At 38.0% G+C, this 16833-nt stretch overlaps 1 long non-coding RNA gene across 1 annotated transcript; it reads right to left on the bottom strand.

Moving 5' to 3' along the window:
• Positions 1-4114: 4114 nt before the first annotated feature.
• LOC104655740 lies at positions 4115-16564 on the bottom strand. The gene is made up of 3 exons (XR_004055716.1): positions 16455-16564; positions 5006-5153; positions 4115-4325 (listed from the first exon to the last, which is right to left on the bottom strand). It is a non-coding gene; the product is annotated as an uncharacterized LOC104655740 (long non-coding RNA).
• Between the last annotated feature and the right edge of the window lie 269 nt (positions 16565-16833).

Genomic DNA, 16833 nt, shown 5'->3' with positions numbered 1-16833 from the left:
TTGTCATCAAATATTGTTAGTTTTATTTACCTTTGTCTAAATATTACATTTTATTCTGCTTGCCTTTAGTTAGACTTTCAGCACAATGTTGAACTAGTAGAAAGAAATATTTCAATAGTTTTTCATTAGGAATGCTAACTACTACAGGTTTATTATTAATACATTTATTGCATTAAGGAAGACCCACTTCACTCCCAATTTGCTCCCAGTTTGCTTTTACTGGGGATAGCCTTTGAAATTTACTTAGTAATTTTTATGCTTCTATTAAAACAATAATAAATGTTTCCCCCTTTTTTTGTTAATGCGAGAAATTGCATTGATTTATTTAAAGGTTAAACCAACCCTGCATTGCTGTTTCTGATACAAGTTTCTGTTGCTTTATTTTTACTGATTTGGGTATTCAAAGTATAAATTAAGGCAAACCAGGTACTTGTTTCATTCAAGTAATAGAAAGTATCTTTTGTTGGTCTACTTGATTTAACAGATTTTAAATGAGGTCTGTAGGTGTTCTCTTATGGTGGTAATATTAGCAAAATGTTTCTGTATTTATACAAATACTTTTTTGCATTCATTTTCTTCTTCAAATTTCAGTTAAACTAGAGAAATAATGTCTGCATATATATGGCCACTACATTTTCCATGCATACTATTTAGAAGTTATTTTTATCCTCCTCTCCTTTGACAAAACTAATTTCAATAGTCTGTGTTTAAATAAACAGATTAATTCTATATAAAGATAATAGATTCTCATTTGGAATAGAGATTATAAATTGACTGTACTTTATGTTTCTCCTAATTTCTCTTATTTTGGCAATAATAAAATAATGGCCTTTAAATGCTATCTATCTCCATATTTATAATTCTTTGTGTACTACTTATTTGACTTGATGTCAATAAAAATAACATTTTAAATACGTATTTCAAAATAATGTTTTCATGTTTTAAGTGATTAATTCTGTTGATACATAAATTTAATATAGCCTCATTCTATTCTAGTGGACGCATAAATACACTGACAAAAGAAACTTCTAAGCCAAGAGGCAGATTTTGAATATTGTTCAGAGTAATGGTGGGAGCCAAAACACAGAGCCAATAGAATGCAGATAAAGTAACTTTTATTTGGAGTGTTACAGTTTTGAAACGTTTAGTTAAACGTAAAGGAAAATCCAGCTAATCATGACTTAATAGCTTAATTTTCTCTTTTTTTAATAACAGGAAGTTCAGGGATCCAACAGGTTCCAGGTCCCCCACTCCTGGGCTCTGGGTCGTCAAGCATGTTCTTCTCTTGGCTTTTCCCTTCTTTCTCCATGAGGGTTGAATCTTCAGACTCAGGATTGCAAGAAAACCATAACATTATTGTTGGAACACAGTTGAAATAGTGTAAGATTCACATAATAAGTTATGAAAGAGAAAGTAAAATCTCTTTCTAGTTTCTCTGTTTAAGATCAAGGTAGACTTTTCCTAGAAAAATTACAATCATGTCCAGAGCAAACATTGGCAGCAGCTAAAGCATTATCATCATCAATTTTAATATTGTTTGTGCTGAAATTCTAAGCAAAGAAATAAATACCTTAAAAAAATTGGGGTTGAATTAGCACCTACAAAGTGAGCAATTAATGACTACATAGTAACTATCAATGCCTATTTCCACCTCTCTTTAGATATTGATATGGTTTGGGTGTGTCACCACCCATATCTCATCTTGAATTCCCACTTATTGTGGGAGGGACCCTGTGGAAGGTAACTGAATCATGGGGGCAGGTCTTTCCCATGCTGTTCTTGTGATGGTGAACAAGTCTCATGAGAGCTGATGGTTTTATAAGGGGGAGTTTCCCTGTACAATCTCTCTTCTCTTTGCCTGCTGCCATCCATGCAAGACATGACTAGCTCCTCCTTGCCTTCCACTATGATTGTGAGACTTCCCCAGCCATGTGGAACTGTAAGTCCATTAAACCTGTTTCTTTTGTAAATTGCCCAGTCTTGGGTATGTCTGTATCAGCAGCGTGAAAACAGAGTAATACAGATATACAACATCCACTCATACCTTTCATCCTATACATAGATTAAAATACATGTTTACAATAAATGCACTCATCCCACACAAAATACCCATGTTTTCACCCTTTTACTGCTCCAGTTTCAAGTTCAGGATCTCATGGCTGTGTATAGTTTGCTCCATCAAATTCCAAATTATTGGTTATATTTTGCTTTCCTTAAGGGAAACGAGACAAATTATCCATTCTCAACATACCCAGGATGCAATGGCAGAGAAAGAATAGGGTAACTAAGTAGAAACTAACATTCATTAAGTGGGAAATATGCAACACACATGGTAATTACTGGACGCTCGCCTACATCAGCTCCTGTCCTAAACAAAGAGAGAAAAACTCCTGGCCACAGAGGAAATGGATCCGATTTTTCAGCCACTCATCTTGATTCTTCTCCTCTGACCAGGGACTAATTTAGGCAGGAGCATGTGACTCAGTGGTTGCCAAGGAAAGGTGAGGAGGAACTCACCTCTGTACTGAGAAGCTTATGTCAATACTTTTCCTCAGTGATTCAAAAGAGACTATGGGGAGAAATAGAAACGTCTGACACTTTTTGGGGGTTGAAATGCTCTGCCTACAACTGCTAAAGACATACATGAACAGATTTCTTTTTATATAAATTACATTTCACTTTCTATCATCACAATTAATATGCTACTTGTAGAACACTTTGAAAGTACGCATAGGCAAAAACAAGATTCATAACATAAATTAATCTGAGGATATATCTTCCCAAAAGTCAGGAGTTTTCAGATTAAAAGATGTTGAGGAATTGCATTCTGAAAAAAATTGAGAAAGGCTTTAAAGTCACCACAGGGAAAAGAAATAGTTACTAAGCTTTAGGAATCAGCATGAAATATTAGTAATAATTGAGACCTGGACTACAATGAAACAAACCAAATTTCCACACAATTATAGTGTAGAATTATATAGTTAGTCCAAATATTACTTGAAAGTTGAGTACATATGTTATTTTTAAAAAGTTACTAAATATACCCATCCCTTGCATGTTTAATCAGAAATCTGTTAGACACTTAATTCTTCAATTTAGAATAAAACCAACATATGAATTTATCTATAATTTAATGAAAACAAAGGTTTTTTTTTTAAAGGGCATAGACCAGCACCTCTTGGGACAATTTATCAAGAATTGTATTCACTCACTTAGGATAGATTATTAAGCTATTCTGATCACTTAAAACATCTTCCTGTTTCACTTTGTTATCTTTAACTCATTGTACCCGTATGTTTAAAGTGGGGTAGGTATATCTACCAGTTATGGAATTTATAAATTTTTGAAAGTTACAGAAACATGTAATAAAATACCGTGATCCTTGAAAACTGGCATCCCCATAGACTCCCTTCTAAGAAAATTATTCCCCTGTGCTCTCTACCTTAAGTCTCTCTTGGGATGTGTCATGATCCATTTGTTTTATGTCAAGATGAGTCTAAATGAGAAAAATAATTTGATGAGTTTGACTTCTATTGATTTCATGTTTTATTCTATTGATAAATTTAGTAAGCTTTGTTGTGTGTCAATGTGTATGTCTTAGCTTTCTTTATCAAATGGAGTTTTCTACAACAAAGAACAGCCAAATCGGATTTCATGCTATCTATTTTTCTCTGATGTACTCTTAAGACTTATTTAAAAAGATGACCTGAGAGAGTTGCTAACAAATTCTTACCTCACAGAGTAATCAGGCAACTGGAAATTCTCTCTCCACCTAAGCATGGATAACAATAAATAAACTAACTGACTTCAGAAGCACAGTCAGACTTATGCTGAGTTATACTGAGGATCATAATTGTAAGAAGAATTGATAAATTTCGTAAGTTCAGATATCCCTAGAACGTATAGCATAGAAAGGCTAATTAAATAACTACTACAAAGGACAAGAGTTGAATGAGTTTTGGTGTTTCTATTAAGGGGATCCCCTTAGGGAAGCACAGTTTTGTATATAAGTTGCATTACATAAATGGGAGTTTCACCATAATAAAACCAAAATGATGCAGAAGACATTTTCAAGATGTTTCACATTAGTTTATCCAAATAAAACAAAATTCAGTATAAATCAAAGATGTTTTTATTGTTTAAGCAAAGTACAGGCTCATTATAGTTTAACAATGATTTTAAAAACTATATTGCATCTTTTATTTGTTTTCTCCAAATTCTGCTTGTAGTGACTTTAATTTTGCATTTGGTATTCCAGAAGAGCAGATTTTCTGTTCATGCACTTCTATCCATGTATATGTAGTTACGAATCCTGAGTCGTATGCCTAAAATAAAAGAATATGAGTCAAAGGTATATATTAAGAATACATAATAAAAAATTCTTATTGCAGAGGGTAACAAGAACAATGCATTTTACCTTTAAAGTAACGTAAGCTGGGCATGGTGGTGCACACCTGTAGTCTCAGCTATTAGGAAGGCAGAAGCGGTGAGCTATGATCACATCACTACACTCCAGCCTAGGTGAAAGAGTAAGAACATGTTTCTTTTCTTTTTTTTTAAAGTAATACATAAGTTTCCTAAGTAAAGGTAAAACCTTTATTTCATAAACATGGATGGGATGGTACTTAGTAAATGCTAGACAAATAAGGTATTAAATTCCAACATATGATTATTTACTAGCTCTTTGTCTCTCCACATCTATCATCTATCAATTATCTATCTTTACATCTATATTTTCATTTATTTGATCCTTTTTCCTGTTTTACAGACCTAAATTATCAGAAAAAAATACTTTTTTTAAAAAAGTAATCTCTACTATTAGTATTCCTATTTAAGTTGGCCTTGGTTGCGCAAAACATATTCTGTGACTGTATAAGAAGTGTATTTTTGTACAGCACACTGACTCTACATGAGTTAACCCAACTGCATAAGTTCATTTTCACACTGCTATAAAGAATACCAGAGACTGGTTAATTTATAAAGAAAAGAGGTTTAATTGACTCACAGTTCCGCATGGCTTGGGAAGCCTCAGGAAATGTATAATCATGGCGGAATGTGAAGGGGAAGCAAGGCACGCCTAACATACCAGCAGGAAGGAGACCTCAGGATAAACTTCCATGCTTAAACCATCAGAACTTGTGAGAACTCCATCACTATCACGAGAACAGCATCGGGGAAATGGATTCCATGAGCCAATCACCTCCCACCAGGATCCTCCCTCGACATGTGCATGGGGTTTACAATTTGAGTTGAGATTTGAGTGGGGACACAGAGCCAAACCATATCACCAACATTCTTTCATTTCCTTACAAATTTACTCTCTGTTTATTCAATACAGAATTATATTGAAAAGACATAAAAAAAAATCCTTGATATATGAGCTTTGTTCTTCCCTGGATGACTGTCACTTGAAAAATAATTCAGGAGAAATAATAACAAATAGATATAATAGATACAACAAATAGATATAATAACAAAAGATAAATATCTACTCACTAAGGTGAGTGTTATGACCACAGATTTCCATAAATGATGTGTTGGGCATTAGTCTGACCATCACCCAGAATTCTTGAGAGTCTTCTCTAACATGTACTATAAACTTCTATAGCTGTAATATGTTACAAATATTTTCCCATTTTTAAAGTGGAGACAATTTTCAGATTGTATATAAGCTTTCAAGTGGAATTGCCATGCTAGCTATCTAAATTTTATGAGGAATGTCTCATTGAACTTTGAACATTGTTTTGTGGGGCAAAAGGAGAAAACCGTGTGTGAATATAATAAACTATGTGTTCAGTGTGAGAAAGTATGACTAGTTATATTTTCTTATTTCTGAACTCAACTTGATAGTAACAGAATTACTATTAATAGCAAAACCTAGATATAAAGGCAGTTACCAGACTGGGATACAGGGGTGGTGGGGACAAAATATAGGTACCAGTAAGATATTTTTGATGTTGGAGAACTTGCCTGACTCAGGATTGAATTTGGCAAGGACAAAGTACATAAGCACTAACAATAAACTACTATTAAACTACTGGAAGGTTTCCTTGAAACTTCAAGAAAATAATGGCTCTCAGTGAATCTCCTAGAGATGCTGGTTTTGAAGGCATATAGCACCCACAAGATCCATTCTCAGGTTCTGCTAATAATCTTCATTTCTTCCCTAGACAGAAACAGAATTTCCCCAGTAAGGACATGCTGAGACTTGAACCTCGTAATTGGTTTAGAATCAATTAAGGGAGGTGAGGTCAGATCTTCAAGACAGCAAGTATATATTATCCCGTATGGCTTTTGCCTTAGGGCGGGGAATTACCGGGTTTGAGAGGAGGGGAGGCTGCTATTCTCCAGCAGGTGTAGATGAGACACTTGTGCTGATCCAAAGGGCTTAGGGGAACCTGAATGTTCAACATTCTCAAGCACAGCCACCCTGGAGTCTCCACCCCAGGTCTTAACGTCCTACTTCTTCCCTATCAGAGTCCGACTTTAATATAGAAACACCAGAGATAAGACATAAACCAGGGCACACTGTTCTATTTTCTATCCCAGTTTTCCACAGGCAAAAGCCTTAGCAATTGTGATGGGATGACATGCCAGGGGTCAGGGCACTGCTGTTCCGATAACCCCCGTTCATAGAATGCCTGCTGTTTACAGGCAGGAAGATGTCCACATCCAGCATCCAGTCTGGGAATCTCCATCCTGGGAACACTTTGGGTACCAATTGCCTTTCCCAAGAAAAACAAAACAGAAAAACAATGACAAAAACCCCGGGATAAGAATGTAAGTATAGTTATTTCAGAGGTTCTTCCAGAATATACTAGTAGAGTATTGGGAACTAAGACCAGGACAGGAAGACAGCCATGCAACTCTTTGTTGTCAAGCACATCACAACTGCGCAAAACTAGTCCGTCACCCTGCTGGAAACTCTGGAGGCCTGCACTTCATAATTGCACTATGTGATGGGTGAGGGAGACAAAACCCCAGCAGTCATTGTTTGAAGGTTGCTGGCATTTCTCCCTGCTGTGAGGCTGAGCAAAGCGGGCTCCAGCAGCCAGAAGAAGCCCTTAGAAAATGTCTGCAGTTGCAGGTCATTGGAGATCGGGTCAATGGGCCTTGACATAGGCCCAGGAGGGTAATAATGCTGGACACAACACCAGAGTTCAGTGCATCTCATTTTGATTCCAAGGCTATACGAGCTTCTTGAAACTAGTGTTACAGTTTTTTCTCTTTTTACAAAATTTTCTGGAACACCTTGCAGGCAAAGTGGATTATCACCTCCTTAGAGGTACAACGTGTCATAAACTTTAGATGTAATATCTTTTTAGATGCAATTTTTTTTTTTTTACCCAGAGACTAATCCATTTGTGTATTCATCCATTCAGTCAGCCTGCAATCACTCATTTAGGTATTTATTTTGGTGGAGTGAGAGGTAGTGAGCAGAATCAGCAATTCCATTTATTTATGGTTATGGACATATCAATAAACTCTTTTTTTTTCTTCAGAAATGTTTGCACTCTATAGTTTTTCTAAAAATAACTTTATCCATTTCATTCTGGTTTTCACATTGGTTTACATGCAGGTGCTCATATTCTCTACTCTGTTTTTATCTCTATTTTCTCTGCATTTCATTCTTTATGTTGTTGGTAGGACTTCTATTTTTTTATTGCTCCTGATCATCTGGATAGAAGTTTATCTGGCTAATATTTTTTTCCAAATAACTAGAATTTACTTTTAAAAAATATTGTTAGTCTGCTTAATCGATTTCTACTAATTTATGCATTTTTCCTTTTTCTTGAGTTTACTATGTTGTTCTATACCAAGTATTAGGCTGTTCTATTAAAAACTGAAAGTTTTCTTCTAAACATTACTTTATAACACGCCACAGATTTAGACATCTGTTGATCATAGATTTAGATATTTGTTATTACATGTCATTAAACTATACATAGTAAACTTTCATAATTTCTTATTTGATCTAAGAACCATATATTAAATAACTGTATTATTGTTGTAAGCATTGTTTAATTTTCAGACGTGACATTAAGCTGTACTTTGGATATCAGGTTTTAATATTATTATATCTCATAGGATATAATCTGTATGTTAACTTTTTGAGCTTATATTTTTTGCCAATAATATATTTATTTTAAATAAATGTTTTATAAGAGTTTAAAATGTATTTTTGTTGACTTTAAATTCATACTTGTCTAAAATAAGCTTTTATTCGTAAGTTCTTAATATCTGCTCATTTTAAAATGTTTTAATCAGTTTCTGAGAAGATTGTGTTAAAAATTTCCAATTACAATTATTATTTAACATAATGTTTGTTATTTTTCACTCTAAAAATAATTTGAGGCTAAACTTTATCTGTGTATGTGTTTGGGACAATTATATCAAGTTGACTATTTTTTTCCCCTAATAGTATACAACAAAATTTTTTTCTTATAATTGTCTTGCTTTGATGCTATTTGTCTAGTATATAATTGTCATCTCAGCATACTTATTTGACTTGAAAATCTTTTCCCAGTCACATATTTTCAATAAATCTATAAATTGTGTTAAATATATCCTTTACACACGTTCATGAATTTTATTTTAGTTGATATCTAATCAGAAATATTTTCTCTTCTCACTGAAACCTTTAACCCATATAGTTTTATGATTATTTCTATCATTTTTTCATGTTTTCTGCCACTATACTTTTATTTTTTTAAATTTTATTTTGCTTTTGTGCTTCATTTATTATTATTATTATTATTATTATTACTGGCATATTCCGTTGGACAGGTTTTCTTTAGCCAACATCAACATGTAATATTCTGTTTTATTCTTATAGCAGTTACCTAACTTACTTACATACAGCTATACTAACACTCTTTTCCAGTATCTAGTGATAGTGAATATCTACCTTTTTTATCCAAGCAAGAAAAGAAATTTACAACACATCTCCCTATTTTCTTCCCATCTTACCCCTCATAATATATATCAGTTATTTAGACAATGAATTTTCATAAGACTTTACTCATCTTTACTTCGATATTGCAATATCCTCCTGAAGTCATCATTCTTCTTGCTATAATACATCATCTAAGTATTTTTAAAAATTGAGTATGTTAAAATATCTTTATTTTAAACTTTAAGCAACAGTTTACAGGCATATAAATAAATACTAGGTTAAAAAGTTTTTCTTTAACGCTTTGACAGTACAGTTCCATTCACTCTGTGCCCAATGTCATTTTTCCAAGACTGCTGTCAATCTAATTCTTGCTCTTTCCTGAAATAATCTGTTGTTTTGCTATTACCATCTTCTTTCTCTCCATAATCTTTAAGAATTTTTCTGTCTTCAATTTTATTAAATATTATTATCGTGATTCTAGTTGTGTATTTTTTGTTCAAAATAGTCTATTTAGTCCTCTATACCTGTTTTTGTTTTGAAGTCTTATGATATTGTATAATTATATTATGAAATATCATTAAGTTGAAATATTCCTTTTCCTTTCTTGTTCTTGCTTTCCCCTTCTCACTCTGAGATGGCATTATTACAGAACTATCTCACAGAACGTCCCCACTTACAGCCCTTAGCCTTCTCCAGTTTCCTCCACCAACCACACGAATCTTCTGTATCCTACAGAGATTTTCCCGTTTTTTCGTATTGGTTATTGAGCTCGGCTTTGATGCATATGAACCTTTCTTGACTTAGGTTTCTATCAGCATTGCTGTATTAAACTATAAAAGACATATGCGTGGTGATGCAGATACAGACATAAATATAAATATAGGAGTAGACATAGATATCGAAGTAGGTATAGGTACCTGCATAGCTCTAGGTACACTTATAGATATGGGTATTGCCATCTCTAGGCTTGCATGGAACAGCTTCCATATGCTGCTGTTCACAATAACGGGCAGTACTGACAGTGTTAACAAAACATTGAAATATTTATTTATATATGCTGCCACTGTGCTCAGTGCTTTTGATGTCTTCCCATTTAAACTCTTAAATAGTCCTATGTGTTATTAGGACTGTCTTACAGAGGAGAGCGCATAGGCTAAGAAAGTTTAAGTAATTATTATACACCTTGTAATTGATAGACCTGGTATTCAAACAAAATGTTCTTGACTTCAATGCTCTTAACTTCTACACATCATGGTTTAACACTGTAAAAGTCATATTAAGGAACTGTCGCTTTTCTAGGAGGTCAAGTTATTATCATTCAGCTAGGATATTATATTCCCTTTCTACCCACCTGCTCTCCTTATACTGCATGTGTGTCTATAAATGTGTGTGATTCCAGTAAGTCTTTGCAATAACTCGATAATCTCTGCTGTCTCTCATTTTTACCTTCTGCATGCCATGGGATTTCTGATCCCTGTGCAGTTCCCTACAATGAACTTGCTTTATTTTTCCCTGATAATTGCCTTTTTTATATATTTTTTTCTTTTTGTTTTGGGATGAACCCTCATACGGCTTATTACATTTGGCAGTGACCTCGAGGCACTCACGCTCTGGCTAGGAGTGAGTGACTGGTAACCTGCAGAAAGAATGAGCGCTTTCCCTTGAACTCAGGCGAAACAATCTAAGTAGTTTCCCCCCCCCCCCCACACCCCCAATAAGGTAGAAAGTCCTGGATTCTGTCAGTTATGCAGTTATCAAAAAAAAAGTGGCATTACAGAAATCACTGCACTTCTTTTGGCCTCATTTTCTTCATTTAAAGAATGATAAGATACAGTAAGATCCAGGATTGCAACTGAAATACATACAGAGGCAGGGCAAGTAAGACCTAACAAATCACAACTATATCCTGTGTCCTATTTAGTAAAAACTGGTGTCTTAAGAGTGTTGATAGAGATGCAAAACTTCATATTCGTGCAAATGAAATGGAAAGTAGTGTGGATATTTCCTTTTTTTGTTTTTTTTTCTGAGACGGAGTCTCACTCTGTTGCCCACGCTGCATGGTCTCGGCTCACTGCAACCTCTACCTCCCAGGTTTAAGCGATTTGCCTGCCACAGCCTTCCAAGTAGGTGGGACTACAGGCATGCACCACCACACCTAGCTAATTTTTGTATTTTTAGTAGAGACAGGGTTTTACCATGTTAGCCAGGCTGGTCTTAAACTCCTGACCTCAGGTGATTTACCCACCTCGGCCTCCCAAAGTGCTGGGATTACAGACATGAGCCACTGTGCCTAGCCGGATATTTCCTACATAGTGTCAAGGAGTAGGTGAGGTTGTTGGAAGTTGTGGTGAATTAGCGATTGCCTGTGGTTCACACCTGTAATCCCAGCACTTTGGGAAGCCGAGGCAGGTGTATCACCTGAGAGCAGGAGTTCAAGACCAGCCTGACCAATATGGTGAAACCCCATTTTTACTAAAAATACAAAAAGTAGTCAGGTGTGGTGGTGCGTGCCAGCTACTTGGGAGGCTGAGGCAGGAGAATCACTGGAACCTGGGAGGTGGAGGTTGCAGTGAGCCGAGATCATGCTGCTGCACTCCAGCCTGGGTGACAGAGCAAGACTCTGTCTCGAAAAAAGAAAAAAGAAAAGAAATATATATATATATATATATATATAAAATACCAAAAATTGACTGCACATATCAATTATAAAACTATTTTAGAGAATATTTTAAATAATAATTTACTAAAAAGTAAAAATATATTTTGCCTTAATTTTTGAAAATTATTGTAACTATAACTATTTAGCAAAAATTCTGCTGCTATATATATTACTACTTTCTGAAAATACATTATTTGTAAATTTATCTAATCTAAAACTGAGAACAAAGTTATTTTATGTTTCATTTTTTGTCTTGCAAATGTAAATGGAAACATGGTAGGACATTTCCTTATACCATATTAATTATAACAGAGAATGGACACTCAAAGGAAGAATAGGTAAATCAGGTAGTTAGTATTTAAAAAAAGGAAGATTTTCATTTAACATTTCCCTTTATACACAAAAGCTTGGTACTCTCCTCAAAATGTATTTAAGCCAGATAAATCCTGGATGTTAAGTCCCACCTTAACATCCAGGGTTACTTTCACCAAGCAAATCATGGCTTTTGTTAGTTTCCAAATCCGCATAATAATAAATCATAATAAGATTAAAGTATGTGCTAAACAGTCAAAGCTATTAAGTTTATGTGATGCTATTAACTTACGTAATTATGAAAAAAGGCTGGGCGCTGTGGTTCACATCTGTAATCTCAGCACTTTGGGAGGCCAAGGGGGGCTGATCACCTGATGGTAGGAGTTTGAGACCAGCATGGCCAACATGGCAAAACCCTGTTTCTACTAAAAACATTAAAAAAATTAGGCAGGCGTGGAGGCACACACCTGTAATCCCAGCTACTCTGGAGGCTGAGGTAGGCTTGAACCCAGGGGGCAGAGGTTGCAGTGAGCTGAGATCGTGCCACCTCATTCCAGCCTGAGCAACAGGGCGAGACTTCAAAACACACACACACAGTATGTCTAACTCATAAGAAACTTTCACATATCTGATTTAGCACACTGAAATAACATTTTGTTTGTACTTATTAATGGTTATTTTGACATGGAATATGCAGATTTACCCTTTAGTTTAGCTTTATATTTTCCAAATATGCCGTCCTCTAGGAATGGAAACTTGTTTTTTCCCTGAAATAGCAGTGAGTGGACTTGGTAGTACAATACTTATAGAAAGAAGGTGGCTTCTGTACGGAGCCTTTACACTTTCAATCTTGGGGTATATCTTCATAAATGTTCCTGAAGTTTATATTGATTTATAGAGGATGATCTTATAATTAGTCAAGTGATTATAAAAATAATTGATTTTATATACACTGCAAAGTAAACATCACTGCGAAGTAAATATCATACACTGCAAAGTAAATATCAATCAAAATGAAAATAATTTTTTTCTGAAATTTTGATACGGATTGATGGATCATGTATCTGAAAGTGCTATTAAATAACTGGTTAAGGAAGTGCTATGAAAGTTCTTTCCCACAAGAGGCTAATATTCTTGTGCTGTCTAAGAATACAATACATTTGTACTTCTAACAAAACCATATTTTATTTGTCCCTAGTGGTGATCATAAAATGTCCTGCTTGGTTTAAATGTAAGATTTCAGAGATTTTGACATGCCTTCTATTTCATGAAGACTTTCTTTTTTCTTTTCTTTTTTTTTGAGACGGAGTCTTGCTCTGTCGCCCAGGCTGGAGTGCAGTGGCGCGATCTTGGCTCACTGTAAGCTCCGCCTCCTGGGTTCACGGCATTCTCCTGCCTCAGCCTCCCGAGTAGCTGGGACTACAGGCGCCCGCCACCTCGCCCGGCTAATTTTTCGTATTTTTTTTAGTAGAGACGAGGTTTCGCCATGTTAGCCAGGATGGTCTTGATCTCCTGACTTTGTGATCCACCCACCTCGGCCTCCCAAAGTGCTGGGATTACAGGTGTGAGCCACCGCGCCCGGCCGGAGACTTTCTACTGTGTTAGGATACACCTATAGATTGCTGAAGAGAGCTTCTTCAATATTGCTTAAAATCAGCTTCATGTTAGAGTATTTCAGATAATTTTCAAAAAACATTCCTATAATTACCAGCAAATTACTTGTTTTTGAGAAACTATATTATGACATATATTTTTAAATACAAAAATCTTTACACTTCATAATCATGTAAATAAATTGTTATGTAAAAATCAAAAAATATTACTGTAATATGGATGTGTCAGTAGCACTACTATATTTGAGTTCTTTTTTGTAGCATCACCTCTTTCACTGATAGACAACTTTTAAGATATACTAGTACTGGAGCTTAATTAACAAAGGAGCCCTGGTAGACCTATAGTTTTATTTTTTTCTATAGAGAAGTACATATATGTAGACAAATACTATGTGCATTTGAATTGGAATGGCATGTATCCTACACCAATTCTTTTTAGGATTTTGGAAGTCCTTCTAATCTTTCATTGTTAGGAAGGTGCAAGCTAAAAAATAAAACCAGCTTACCAATGACACCTTCTTTGGGTTCAAGTGGCTTTAATTCTGCACCATCTTCTATAGTAGTCACTATTTCAATGCTAACCTTGGGGAACTGCGACAAAGCACCATCTTCCAGGATGGCGCACTCAACTCACAAAAGCTATCAGTTTATATGCTCTCCCTTTCAAAATAACGACATCTTGTAATTTGACCATATGTGTGCACAACCTTTTCTTGGAGAAACTGAACTTTTCCCATATGTTGGTTTTTCTCAGAAAGAAAAATCTTATGGGTCCCTATTAGGGAGGTAGCATTACTCAGCAAGTGTGGATTCTGGAACTTAAAAATGAGAAGGCAGCTTGCCAAGTAAACAAGATGTCATGGATGGCGAAGAGTGTGTATGTGTGTGTATGAAGAGAAATGAATGGAATCATCAATAACAATGTTGCACCTGCAGCCTGGGAGCAGTAGGATGGTGCAGCAAGGTCCCCACCATCTGTTTTGGCCCAGTCTCTTGGTTGATTATCAGAGCACCTGAGCCAGCCAGGCCTCTTGCCTGTCCTAGGTCCAGAATGTGCGCACTCACTCCCTCAGCACTGAGGTTTCAGCAAAATTTAATGCCTCAGCCCCACGCATTGCCCAAGAAAGCACTGGACATTAAAAAGATCAGCGAGAAGCCAGAGGATCCCTTTTGGCCAGGAGATTGAGAACAGCCTGGGTAACATGGCTAGACCCCCTCTCTAAAAAATATATAAAATAAAAGAATTAGCCAGGCATGATGGCCTGTGCATGTAGTCCCAGTTACTTCAGAGGCTGACGTAGGAAGCTCAGTTGAGCCCAGGAAGTTGAGGCTGCAGCAAGCTGTGATCCAGCCACTGCCCTCCAGCCTTTAATTCTAAGTAAAAAAAAAGAAAGAAATAAAATAGAGGCCACTTCAAATACAGGCATGGACAAAAGGTTAGGACACTTTCACCTTCCCTATGATTTCCTTACTAATTTCCTGTCTCTTGATAAAAGGACTACCTGTCTAGCAAGGTAGCCACTTCCTTGGCAGGTTACAAAATCTGTGTCCTGGGAAACTGATCTGGGCAGAGGACAGAAGAGGGTAGGTGAATGAGAGCATTTATCGTAAAACCAAGTTTTTTTTTTTTTTTTTTTGTCTGCCTTCCAACTGTGATTGAGAAATGCAGTAACTCTCTATAAATAATTTTAAATGTTGCCACTTTGTAGAACTGCGTCATTTTCACGAATAACGCATATTTTGGATGTAAAGAAAGCGCCATCCAACCATAAGGAAGATTCCAATATTCAACTGTCAACTCTTGTGACTGGTCCTTTGGCAAGACCCCCACCCTCTCCTCTATAGAGGTGCATTTTCCAGGCATTCTGTCATCTGCATATCCCTCTGTGACGCGGCCTCACTGATCTTTGAACGCTTTTGCTTCCTTAGGCTGGAGAACTTCTTCCTCAAGTCCAGGACCAACGTTGCCCACCACCTCACCCTGCGCTGGCACGAGCACCTCACGTGGGTCACAGGACTCCCGCGGGACCGTCTGCGTGTTTCCCCTAGATCCTTTTACAAGTAGGTGCGTGAGCGGATACTCACCAATCTCCCTTTATCCGCTCACCTCTCGCCCTTTGCTCAAGCTTGCAGCTCCTCTCACAGGCCTCCAACTCTGCTGGACTTGGCGTATTCAGAGCGCGCAGCCTCTATGTCCTCTTCCCTCTCTCCCCCATTTCTTCTGTCCCCACACCTTCTTTCTTTTCTCGTCTCCCCACTCTTCTGTCCCCTCCTTTTCTCTCCTGTCTCTCTTTTCTCTCCCTGCTCTTCTCCCTTTCCTCTCTCTCCTTTCTTTCTCTCTCCCTTCTGTCTGTCCTCTCTTCCCCTTTTTCTATCTCTTATCCGGTCCATGTCTTCCCCCTTCTCTCACCTCTCTCTCTTTACGTCTCCATCTCGCTCCACTCCCGGGTTGACCCATGACCCACCTTTCATTAAACGGATGCACAACACACGCGCGCGCGTCTATGCGCGCGCACACACACACACACACACACCAACCCCTCTGCTCGGTCACTTTACCCCACCCTGGAAATCGAGGAACCAGCAGCTTGGTGTGGTGGTAGGAGGCCTGGGGGCGCGTATGAGTCTCTGAATCCTTTCCAGACTTGGGGGTCACCTCATCGTCCCTCATCCCAACTTACTGGCAGGAGACCTCCACCGGCTCACAGCCGCTGCGCTAGGCGTGGGCAGGACCGACCGCGACGAGCACCGCACGCCCAGCGCGCACGTGGGCGCCCCAGCAGCAGGTGCCGGGAAGCCGAGGCCGGGCCAGAGCAGGGAGGCAGCGCCCCAGCCTCGAGCGCTGGCCGGACTCTTCTCGTGGCCCTTTCTCCTTTCCGCGGCCTTTCGGGGCCACCCTAGTCTTCACAGCTCAGCGTCTGCTGCTGACTCCCCGCCCCCCGGCGACCCCGCCATTGCCATTAGCTCTTCCTACCACGGCTTCTTCGCCGCCACAGTCCCCAGCCCGAGCCCCAGCCGCGGCGCGGGTGTGCGTGACCGGACGGGATGGCCTTCGTAGTCGCGGGGTCTGGCGAGCTCGGCTGTGGTCTGCGTGGGCCGCGTCCGCAGAGGCCGAGGAGGGAGGGCGGGACGGAGCCGGGAAAGGGAGGACGTGCCGTTGCGGCGCCCAGGGAGGGACTCCCCGCACGCCCGCACGCTCCAGCCCTTCCCGGCGCTGCCTCGCGGTTGCAGTTATTTCGTATTCATTGCTTCGCATTGTACAAGCCCGGGCTCTTCCGGTGCTGTTTCCTCGCAACTCTTGTCTCTCAGACTTTAACGCGCCGCGCGCGCCTGCAGAGGAAAGTGGAGCGAGG

The sequence above is a fragment of the Rhinopithecus roxellana genome, chromosome 21 (genome assembly GCF_007565055.1).
Source record: "Rhinopithecus roxellana isolate Shanxi Qingling chromosome 21, ASM756505v1, whole genome shotgun sequence".
Lineage (NCBI taxonomy): Eukaryota > Metazoa > Chordata > Mammalia > Primates > Cercopithecidae > Rhinopithecus > Rhinopithecus roxellana.
The sequence above is the reverse complement of the archived record's forward strand: the minus strand, read 5'-3'. Positions and strand labels throughout refer to the sequence as shown.